Genomic DNA, 13,435 nt, shown 5'->3' on the forward strand with positions numbered 1-13,435 from the left:
GGTCCATACATTGTCACAACAATGTTTAGTTCAGGTGCTTATCAACTCTCAACTAATGAAGGAGAATTGCTCAAGGAGCTGATCAATACCCATCATTTGAAAAGGTTCTACAACTAATATTCTTTGAAGTTGTTTGTACATGTCTAAATGTCTTGAAAAAGGTCTTAAAATTGCAAAAAGTCTTGAAAAAATCTATTATCTTGGTGAAAACCTAGCAATAAGCACCTTGGTAGTACCAAAAAAATTGAAAACAATCAAAAATACCAAAAAATTTGAAAAAAGAGAAACAAACAAAAGAAAGATTTAAAACAAGAAAAGTGTCATTGATAAAAACCTGGCAAATAGGCATCATGGTAGCAAAAATAGAATGTCTACCAAGAAGGTGAAAACTAGGTAAATAGGAACCTCTTATTTCAAATGTTATACCTTGAAGTGCATCTTCTGGCATCTATATAGTTGGTTTCCTACTTTTATTTCTTCACTTTCCTACTTTAGTTTTTTACTTTCACTCATGTATACACTCTTAGTTATCTTCAAGACTCTTCTCAAACCTACATGGATTGAAACTGGACATAGTCTAGGGGGGGACACTCTATGTTTTATAAGATCTCCTTTGTGTCACTCACCAATTGTCCTAACTATGTGTCTACTGTCACTTAATCTACTCATGAGATTTCTCTTGAGGAAGATCTCTTTTGTGTCAGTCACTAGTTGTCATAACTATCTCTTTCTACTATCACTTATTCTATTGATCAGATTCCTCTCAATGAAGATTTATTTGACACTAGTCACTAGTTTTCCTAACTATGTCTATCTACTATCATCCATCTACTAAAGAGATTTCTTATGAGCATTCTAAACATTGACATTTGACATCAATCCTCTGACACTGAAATTGAATTAGAAACCTCGAAACTGTTTGAGCTATGATGAGATTTTCTTTGAGTATTTTGTTTTATTCTTTATCATTCCCCTTCAAGAACCTTTGGGATGTCTAATTCAACTATAGGAGCAAGGACTAGGGGGCATGATATTTTCTTTGTTTTCTACTTACTAGTTTAGTTTCAATGATTTGAAAGATCCATATAAAAAGGATGTCCACTATAAGACCTTATGTCTCATGTTGGATGGCCATGTGTACCTTGACTTATTTTATATGAATACTTCAATGAGTTTGGTTCTTCTTCTTGACTATTTGAGTGAATTCTCTATGCTAAGATAATATAATAATGCCTATCTTGTGAAGTGAACATACAAGTCATTGCAAGTATTCTTAGCACACTTATGTCTTAGGTTACGAACATAAGGGTCATTATGGACAATATACTTATTGATTACATAGAATGAGAAAGATATTTTGCATGTCTAGTAAGCTTGTACTTAAGAAAAATTGTGGCCATCCTCGCATTTAGGATTTGATGCTTATGTTCTCTTGCTACATTTAGACAAAAATATGTTCTGGTCATTTTTCCTTTTGTGCCTTAATGCTTACATCTCATTTTGACAAAACTATGACTTATATCTTATTAATATTCTCACAATTTCAATGTTAGTGAGGGTTGTATAATATCTAGTGGCCTTAAATAAATGATCTTTTATTAAAACTATATCTTATGTGTTCAACAACCAAGTCCTAGGGTTGCATCTAGCTTAGGCTTTCATATCATCTTAGATTTTCACTTTAGCATTGTTATAATCACTCATTCACTTGCATCTAAAAAAAATGAGAGGTAGAGTTCTCCAAATACATCACATCATTTGAGAGGTAGAGTTCTCCAAACACATCACATCATCATCTTGACTATATAAGTGATCAATTTATCCCCCTATGTAATATGACTATGTTGAATCCATTTTTGGGATTGAAATCAAAATTTGACACACTTGAACAACTCAAAATTGTTGCAATCTATCTTTCTGACATAATATGAATCTTAATACAACATCAACTTAACATTTTCTCAAAATTCCCAAATTTTTCATAAAAAGTCAACTTTGGTCAACCATGGTCAAATTTGGTCAAACTAAGTCCTAAATCATTCTAAATTGACTCTAAATTTTAACCATGCTCTGTTGATCTATTCTATGTTATTATGAATCTCTAATCACATCAGCCTCTTCAAATCTAGTGCTTTACATCACTATTTGATGTATCATCTTTCAATTTTGCTCCTAAGGGAGCAAGATAATTACATCATTGAATAAATCAAATCTCACTTCAATCTAATATGAATTTAATATCCTCATTGCTAGGGGAATCTTTATTCCCTCTATTTTGGAATCATATGATTTCTATCTTATTTATTGATCAACTTATCAAACTTACAACAATCCTTGTCATAGCTTGATGGACAAATATCTAGGCATTTTGTCTTGACTACTGAGGGTTAAGCTTCATTATGGTGATAATTCTATGACTCATGATAGGCCTTCCTATATCTTTTATGAATTAGTATTTAGCTATTCTATCTAGACTCTGGAGGATTGAGCTTAATTCTGGAGATAATCATAAGCTTTCTTTTAGTCATGATTTAATGGATAGGTATCGGGGCATTCTAACCTTGACTCTTGAGGATTAAGCCTCATTCTAGGGATAATCCTATGAATCATGATTAATCTTGTCATCTTTTAAATGACATGTATGAGGGAATTCCAACCTTAACTCCCGAGGATTGATTCTTATTTTGTGAATGATCCTATGAATCATGAAAATCTTTATTCTCTTGGACTAGTATCTAGGTGTTCTATCTAGATTCTGGAGGGTTAAGCTTCATTCTAGAGATAACCCCTAAAAATCTCATCAATTGATTTTTGTATCATCAATATTAGAACTAAACTTAGTTCTTGTTCTATTTTTTAGACTTTTAATTTCTTTGAATCAAACGTGGTACTCACATATTAATTCAAAGAGGGTCAAATATAACACCCAAAATTGACATATTGGCATTTTGAACCAATTTTGGTGCATCAATCTTACAACATCGATTTTTTGATCAATTAATTCCTATTATAATAGTCAATTTTATTCTAATTGTCTTTACTTGACCTAAGTATCAAATGCAAAAAACCCTTAATTTGTATTAATCACATACTTTATTTAATTCCTAAATATTGACTTAAATTGGCTATATTAAACCTTCTAATTGAATTAATTTAATTATAAGTCCTAACACTTTAATTAAATTAAAATCTACCCACTTTAGCTAATACACATGAAAATGAAATTTAATATATTGATTTAATTAAATATCCTCACCATAATTGGTGAATCTAATTATTTAGTTAATTAGACTATTAGATTATGAGGTCATATTTGAATAAATTAATATTCCTTCCTAATCTATCTCATTCAACTCCTTCAAAAATTGAAGACTCAATCTTTCCTCTAATCTAAATTGTTCATGTGGTTTAATCTTGACCGTTGATTGGGTCCAAGATTCTATAAAATAGATCCTTGACCTCTCATTTGTGGGGGATGCAATTGAAGAGTATTAAATCACTGTTGGATTGCGCACTCAACCATTTTTGTATTCACAATTCCATTGCTTTCACATGCTTTCTCATATAGATTACATTGCATCCATTTAGAGTAGTTTTCATATCTCATTCTTTGATTAATCTGCATATTATCTAGATTAATTCATATCATTGCATACAAAATCTCAAAAATATAGATTAATCTTGTCTTCGCATTCATTTAAATCTTTCATTCTAGTTTAGTCTAGTTACTAAACTCTTAATTCTAAGAGCACATAACAAAACCCCATCTAGTTAAAAGGCAACAGATCACCTTGTATAGACATGCTAGATGAATAATATCATGTTCATTCTAGCATGTACCTAACAAACAATGATAATGTTGAAGTGTTGGTAGAATTGGAGGCCCATATTTAACACTCACATCCAAATCCAATTAAAAACCAATAAACTTTGAGGAATCATGTAAGTGTTCACTCTGTAGTGATTCTCACAATTCAAGAAATCCTCTCTCAACATCCATTTCGTAGCTTCATTACTAGGTCATGGTCAATACCTACCAAATGCATTAGTTTATTGTGTATAATGTGACCTAAGAAACAACTCTAAGATCTTGGGGAATGAGTTTAATGGGTGTATCCATAAAGAATTAAAACTATAATACTAATGAATCACTTATATGGACTTATAAAACTTGTTAGAAAGTAAATTCCACCAAGATAATTGAGAGGGGGAAGTGGGGAGCAAATCAATTATTAGATTAAAAAAAACTTTTAATAAAGCTAAAACATGTAAATAGTAGATGAAACAACAATAGAAAGAACACCATACACAATTACAATAGATTTCATTAACTACTTAAACCCTTGATCAGAGGGAAAAACCTAGTGGGGATGATACCCACAAATTGATGTACTAATATATAAGTTCCTTGTAAGAGGATGGATCCTATTAGGAGTCAATGAAATAAATTCAGTACATATCAGTCCCTATTAGGAGACTTTGAATCCCTATTATGATTTTTTGAAGTTGATGGGACTGTTTTGTAGCATCTATTTTGATAAGTTTCATTGTCTTTTTGATAGTTTTCTATGTTCATACTAGAAGACTTTTAAGCTTGATGATTGTATAAAACATGTGGATTTGTGAAATTTTAGGTTTTTCAAATACTTTATTGTTTATGGACATGGTAGCATAAGTTAGAACTTTTGGATGATTAATGGAATTAGACATGTGCATTCTAAATTAATATGATATTCTCTTCATGTAGCTTGATGGGACATGTTCCTTTAGTTGTGTATTGTGAGGAAAGATTAGTTAGTTAGTGCATTAAATTTCTTTCTATGGATTAATGTTTTGAATGCATGTTTTGAAATTGGACATTGGGCTAACTCTTTGCATGAATGAGTCAACTATGCCTAGAGAGAATCATCAAGCACTTGGTGGCACATCCCTACAATAATTATAGAAAATGACCAAAAAGGAATGAGTCAACTTAGCTATCAACTCCCCTACTAGAAACTAGGAGCATGATGAACTATATTCTAGGAAGACTTGTTTCATGATTAATGATTCCATACATTTATTATAACTCATTAAAATATTCGATTGTAACCACATCATGGAGAATCTTAGATGCACGGAAGTTTGTTTTCAGTTAGAATCGATAAATAAGAAGTTTCTCTAATTTTCCAAAGTTAGCTAGAAATCCTTTTATAATGGAACAAGAAGTAGTCAAGTTTACGATTTCATAATTCTCAATTATATATTGATGAATTGAACAAGAATAACATGATGCTCTTTCTATCCAATATTGAGTTCTAAATAGTTTCTTCATTCTTTCATCCAAGAGGGTCCATTTGGTGAGTGAATTCTATCTTTCGGTAAAAATTAGTTTCCATCTTTGTTTAGAAGTAATTTAGTATTCTATTATTCCTACAACCATAAGTAACAAAAATGGTGGTTGTTCCTATAGCATAGGCAATATAGTAGATTCATTTTTGTAATGTGGTGCTTTTAATATAATAATTGCATTCATTTTAAGTTCAATGTGGTAGGTTAAATATATTATTCATATAGCTTAGTGATGATACTAAAAAGGGGTTTAAACAATATACTTTACAGACATAATTTCAAGTTTATGTCCCTTCTCAATATAGTAAATGAGTCCAATAGGTCATTGTTTATTGCTTGAGGATAGCCAAATCCACAAGTTATAAATCTTAGTGTACTATCTTAATATAGATACAGTTCATTTTGAGACCCTTTAGCCCTCCTAGCAAGGTTTTGGTGTCTTTCTTCCTTTCCTTTTCCATTTTACTCTCCTTCATCATCTCTTTCTTTCTGACATGGTCTTCTAGGCACTATCTTGATACCCTTTTGACCATATCTCCTAATTATTTCACTATCTCTCAATCTCATTTGCACCATATTTTGAAGTTTTTAATGGCATTTTAGACATGTCCACTTGGACTAGCTTGACATAGACTAGGTCAACTTGGACTATGTCACCCTAGACTAGGTTGACCTAAGTTGACCTAGTCCCTAGTGATCATGAAGTTTAGCACCCAAAAGTTCTTGAGTACTATCAATTAATTTATTTACTTCTCATATCAGCCTGAGTTATTTTCTTGCCCAAAAAATTGTATAAAAGGAGGCATGGGGGCTTCATTTTCATCATCTCATTCTAAATATATCTTCTCTCAAGAAAGAAATAATTCAAGGCATTCTTCAAGCAAGCATCTTCAAGCATCTCCTGCTTGCATCAAGCTTCTTCCTTCAAGGTGGTATTGGAGTTTGGCTCTAAGGAGAAGATCCATTATTCCTATTCATTATTCATCCATGTCATGTTACATACATTTCCATGCATGAGGTTTTGGCTTCTTTTATTTCCTTATGATTTCTTTGAGTCAAGGCTATTACACTTACATACTTGATCACATATCAAAGGTGATTGCATCTGTGGAGGTAAGTGTATCTTTCACTTGATATTATTTAGATCTACCACATGCAAGAATTTCATTTACATTTACATTTCTCAATTATGGTTAATTCCTTAAACTAGGGCTTGACCAAGGAAAGATCTCATCAAACCCAACCCCCAAACCTTTCTTTTTTGTGTTGATTTATAGCTTGGGAGAAAAAAAACATAGATCTAGAACCTATAGTTTGCAATCATTCTAGAGTCATCAACTTCAGAGTCACAGATTACATCAACTTGGTTGTAGGATGTCCTTCCATGTCAACCTCATCCTTTAGTCTTGTATTTTGGGGAGATTCATGGGTTTTATTCATTTTTTCATTTCATTCCAACATCTATGGATGCAAGTTTAGAAAATATTCAGATCTAAAAGTTCTTGAGAAAAAAATGCATCTTTCTCTACACACTTCAAGGTGAGTATTTCATATTTTAGTTCCTTTCATTTATTTACCCTAGCTTTGTATCTTAAATAGGCCAATTGTATTCATAGAACATCTAGATTTACATTTCCTTGGCAATCAGTTCAATTCACATTCACGTTATCTTATTAAGGGCCAAAGGTGGTGTATTTCTTTATATTGCATTCCTCTTTACAACTTGGATTTAGTATTATCACACCTTTTCTTTGGGTCGTAGCTAATCTAGTTTGGATCATAAGTGGAATCATACATATAAATTCCCTTCTTTCCCTCACACACATATTTGAATGGCTTAGTGTCCCTATAAAGTGGAAGTCTATATCCTATTTAAAGTTCATCCTTCCATTTTACCACTAAAAATTTATTTTTCAAGCTGATATATTGGTCAAGTAGAAGGCAGAAGGACCCACTGTCCGAATAGCTTTAGGGGACTACCAAACTCACTGTCCAACTCACCTTTGTATTATCCTTCTCTAAATAATACCAAAAAATAGTTGTCCATAGAAACTTATTTGCTAAATACAACCTCTTTATCAACTCAACATGTCTTAATCACACCAAACACTTCTTTGATTAAAATATATTCAATATCAGGTTCATTAGATCTCACATAAAAGTTCACATACTTACATTCAACAATCTCATCACTTAATCACATAGATGACATTTTACTACAAGGAATAACCTTTCCTTTATACCAAGTCCTACAATTAATTATTGAATCATCATTGGGTCTTTCTCAACTTACAATTATAATATAGGACCATCTTATGATTTTGCATCACACTTTACATTGCAATATTACATCTTTTCATAATTACAACCAAACAGTTAGCTCATTGTCTTCATAAATCTTCACACAATGCTCAATTGGATTTTCATGTTTAACTACTACATCTTTATCATGTTTTATACCTCTATCCAAGTCTACTTAATGAAATTCTATCTCTATTAGTAGATATAATCAAAAAATTAGTAATTGATGTACAAGAACTATGTCTGAATGTTGTCTTCAATAAATCTTGAATAATTGTTGATTATCTTTGACCTTTTGTAAGTGGTCTTAACCAAATCATTAGGACACTCCAAAAAACATGTCCCCAACTTCTCATAGCCTAATATTAAACCCTCAAACTATACAACCTAAATTTATGTATGTTTCTCTATCAACCTTCATAGAATAACATGTATCTTGACATCAATGACAAACACTATGATGAATTCAACATGTGATCATTTTATCATCTCTCTAACAATACTAGGATACTCCCCCATAGGAAACCAACAAAATTCCTGTTAATGATATTCTCCTTTGTTATTGATAAAAACATAGATGAAAAACATCAAGGTTCCATGAATACCAAATGTTTCTATTATAATTTCTCCCCCATTCATGTTGCCCATGAATGTCTACTCTACTGTACTCATCTTCTTTTTAAATCCTCTTCATCAATAAAATAAGTCTCTCACAAAAAAATCTCTTCCCCTTTGATATTCTTCCCATTGGACATCAATATGCACAAGGATGTTTCATGTATTACTCTACCCCCAAACATACTAAGAAAAGACATTTTCCATGTGTATCTCTCCCCCATTGACATCAATGACAAAGGCATCATTATGTTGATGTAAATATATAATATATGCAATAAGCTCAAATGTTATAAGATACTATTAAATATTAGTTACCAAGACTCCTTCATGATTTATCTCAAACACATATACTCATAGAGGAACCATCAAGCATCTAGTCCAGATAAATAATAGTGTTCTGCTACCACTGGACTAATAAAATATCTGCATCAACTAATCAAAAGTAGGTTGGGGCGTTACCCCCAAAATAAATCTCAAGTACTTAAAAATATCCTTTGGAAAAGGTTTTATAAATATGCCCACTATATTCTCCTTTATGCTCACATACTCCAATCTTATTTCTTTCTATGTAAATTTCTCTCTCAAAATGTGATACTTGATAGATATATTCTATCTTTGAATGTAAAACATGATTCTTTGACATAGTCACTATAGTTTTGTTATCACAATGTATGACAATAGGCTCTATAAATAAAATTCCAATGTCCTTCAACATTTTTCACCCAAATGATCTGAATACAATTATTTTCTACTACTATATACTCTTCTTTTGTTGTACTTTATAAAATACATTCTTCTTTCTTACTTATCCAAGAAACCAATCTTTCTTCTAAGAAAAATTCTCCATCACTTGTACTTTTTCTAGTCATCCATATTGCTTGCCCAATCCACATCAATATATGCACATAAGGTAAAGTCACTTGTTTTATCATACCATAATCCAAATTTGGTGCACCCTTCAAATATATGAATTTTTTTTGCATTGTTGCATAATGTGATTATTTAGGATTAGATTGAAATCACACAAAAATACTGATTGCATTGACTATATGCAATCTTGTGTATGTTAGATACTATAATCCTCCAATCATAGACTTATACTTCTATTCAATAGTAGGTGTTTATCTTTTCTAGATAACTTGTGATTATTTACCAAAGATGCTCCAATAGGTTTACAACTCTTTAAACCAAATATTTTCAACAAGTCTTTCAAATACTTAGTCTGTTATATGAAAATACCATCATTGTTTTACACAATCTATAATCCCAAGAAATATTCCATCTCATCAATCATACTCATCTCAAATTCCTTCTTTATTTCACTAGAAAATGTTTCACTTTTCTCATCATTACCCTCAAAGATTATATCATCCATGAATACTTTAGTGATTACTAAACCATTTTCTATCTCCTTCAAATATTAATTACTATATGTAGTAACTTTAGAAAATCCCATTTTTTTCCAATTATTTGTCCAATATCTCATACCATGGTCTAGGTGCTTGTTTAATCCATACAATGATTTCTTCAACTTATACACCATATCTCCTTCTTCAGTGAAAGGAAAACCTTTGAGCTTTTCATTGTAAACTTCTTCAAGTTCTCCATTTAGAAATGTTGATTTGGCATCCATCTAATACACTTTGAATTTCTTGTAAGCTACATATGTCAAAAACATTCTAACCACTTCTATTCTAGAAATGGGTGCAAAAGTATCCTCATAATCAATACCTTTGTTCTCAGAACAACTTTTATATACCAAGCTTTCTTTATTTCTTACAACCCAATCTTGTGTTGGATACAATTGATTAATTGTATGTTGTCTTTAATGTTACACAAATATCATATCATTATTAGTTAGTATATGTTGAGCTCACTCGGGCAGTGAGGATAGTTTTGTGTGTCTACTGAGTGTTCCTATGATTTCTTAGTTTAGAAGGCAATGTTTATCGAGTTCACTCGGGCATCAAAGGAAAGTATGCAAAAACTGAGTGTTAATCAAGCTCACTTGGTTAATAAAGGAAAGTTGGATGGAACTAGTGCTAATTGAGCTCACTTAGTTGCTAAAGGATTTCTACAAAGTTTGTAGTGTTAACCAAGATTTTGTTGGTTAACATAGGAAATCATTTTTGAGTTAGTTTCTACCAAGCTGGGTCAGCTAACAAAGGATTTTCTTATTTTGGCATAGTAAGCTTAATTGATTTATCTATTGATTCTAGCTGACTAAGGTGATGAATACTAATTATTCTAAGTCATATTTGAGCCAACCTGACAAAGTGGAAGATATAAGTATATGGTCAATTTTTTGATTTCAATTAACAAGGTGGATGTAAACATGAAGATGTTATTGAAGATCTAATAATGAGAAGAGGAAATGAATTTGAAGGATAAGTAGAGTATACTTGTGAAGAAAAAAAGCTATATTTGATCAAGAAGGATCAAGTATAGGCCATAATAGATATCTATAATAAAAAATTTAGTTGTATTCAAATCGTGTCATCTCATTGTTACTCTCTAACCATTATAGCAGTGATCTAAATCTCTTAACAGAGTTGGCTTAACAACTATTTGCAAATCCTCTAACAATGTGGTAGTTCTATTGAATTGTCTAAAGACCTCTAACAAGGACACTCCTAATAGGGTGATTAAATCCTTTAACAGGGTCACACCTAATAGTGTGTTTTATAACTTTTAATGGGGTTGATTCCTAATAGGGCTCACTTTAGAAGAGTGAAAATAAAAACTAGTTCCAATTGGTGGTTTTTCCCAAAGTGGGTTTCCACGTTAAATCTTGGTGTCAAATGTGTTCAAGCTATTTTTTTTATGTGTTTGCAACTAAGTTAAAGTAATGGTAATCATAGATAACATCTAAGTTTTATCTATGAAACATTTATCAAGTTACAACATTTTGTTTGTGTTTGCCAAGCTTCATAAATATTCAATTTTTAATTTTCATTTTGTATTAACATCTAAGGGATCTTAGAATTATTTTAGTAGTAACTAATTCATCCCTCCCCTCTAAGTTACTCCTCTTATATTTCCAATAATTGGTATTAGAGATTTTGGTGCTTGCAGAAAAGGTTTCAAGGACGTAAGATAAAGATCAGGATGTCTTACAGAAGATAAATACCCAAGTTGAACAAAGACAATTTTGCAGCATGGCAAGGACTTCTGAGGTTACACTTGGCTACCATCAATGACTTAGGATGCAAGTATCTTGATACTGAATACAAGACTCCCATTGGAACATTATTTTTTGACGATATTTCTTAAAAGAAGAATCATAACATCATGATGATTGATATTGCATCTGCTCTTAGTTATGCTGAATTTGATGAAGTTAGAGATTGTAAGACAACTTATGAGATGTGGATCAAACTAAAATATATATATGGAGGAGATGAAAATGTAAGAAGAGCTAAGGCTAAAAGTCTCAAAGTTCATTTGATTAGATGAGGATGAGAGAAGATGAGAACATTGCCAAATATGTAGAAGGAATCAAAGCAAGTGTAAGTGCAATCAAAGCATCTGGGGGAGACATTGAAGAGAAAATAGTTGCAAGAAAGGTACTTAGGAATCATCTTCCTATTTATGCAATTAGAGTACTTAATTTTCAAGAAATGATATGTGATCCAAATCATAAAATATCTTTGAATGCTCTAGTTAGAAGATTGACAATTTTTGAGTTAGATAATTTTGATAGCTATGTTCCTAGTTCAAAGGTTATTAAATCTATTTTAAAAGCTAAACTCTCACTCAAAGAAAGGGGTAAGAAATCAAAATCCAATCAATCAGGAAGTGAAGAAAAAGTATCATTAGAATAAAGTTCAAATAGTGATCTTGAAGTTGTTGAAGCCCTACTTGCAAGGAAGTATTCCAAATGTAGAGGAAAGTACAAAGTTAAAGTTCCCTTAATCTACTTTTCCTGTCAAGAAGTTGGTCACATTGTTGCTAGGTGTCCAAATAAGGAAATCAAGGATGAAAATAAAAGAAATAAGAAAAAAGGCAAGAAGGATTACAAAAACTACAATAACTAGTTGGAAAAATGTAAGAAATCTTGTTTTATAGCTAAAGATTCTGATACAATGAATATGAAATGGTATATATTGTTGTGAAAGATGAATCTGATGATGAAGGAAATAAGATGGCTCTTATCTCTCATGTTAAAAAAATGACATATGGATTATTGATAGTGGTTGTTCACATCATATGACTAGAGACAAAACAAAATTTGAGCACATGGAATATTATGATGGAGGTAGTCTAAGATTTGGAAATAATGAACCTTGCAACATAAAAGGAAAAGGATGTATTTCATTGACTAAAGAACTTGTATGTGACAATGCTTATTGGGTTGAAGGACTAAAGAATAATCTATTAAGTGTGGCACAATTGAATAACATTGGATAAGGTAGAATTCATGAATGGATAGGCCAAACCATTGGATGGAAAAGAAAATCTGATTGGATTTGGCAAACAAACAAAAGGTAATCTATTTTATCTTGATCTCAGTGATTGTTCATGTTTTATTGCTCAAGTAGAGGAAAGATGGTTATGGAACAAAAGTTTATGTCATATAAACTTTGATAATCTGATTAAGATAAGAAAAAATAAAAGGGTAAGAGGTATTCCTAGTTCGAAGAAACTTGACATGGGTCTATGAAAGAATTGCCAAATTGGTAAGATGGGAAAGACTAGTTTCAAAAGAAAAAACTATCAGTCAAAAGAAGTCTTGGAAATTGTTCAAACAGAATTATGTGGACTTATTGGAATAGAAAGATATAGTGGATAAATTTTTTTCATTCTTTTTGTTCATGATTATTCTAGAATGATGACAATAATGTATCTAAAAGAAAAATCAGAAGCCTTTCAAAAATTCAAGTGGTATCTAGCAAGTGTAGAAAAGGAAACTAAAAAGAGGTTGAAATGCCTAAGATCATACAGAGGTGGTGAATTCATCTCTAATGAATTCAATAATTTTTGTATTAAAAGAGGAATCAAAAGACAATTATCAGCCCCTAGTACAACACAACAGAATGGTATAGATGAAAGAAGAAATAATTCTATCATGGATTGTGCAAGAAACCTAATGATTGAAAAGAAGGTTGCTCTCAAATATTGGAAGGAAGCTATCAAAACTATAGTTTATACCTTGAATAGAGTATAGTTGAAGAAAGATTCAAAT

Source organism: Cupressus sempervirens, chromosome 8 (genome assembly GCF_028749045.1).
Source record: "Cupressus sempervirens isolate cs-2001-9-10 chromosome 8, ASM2874904v1, whole genome shotgun sequence".
NCBI classification, from domain to species: domain Eukaryota; kingdom Viridiplantae; phylum Streptophyta; class Pinopsida; order Cupressales; family Cupressaceae; genus Cupressus; species Cupressus sempervirens.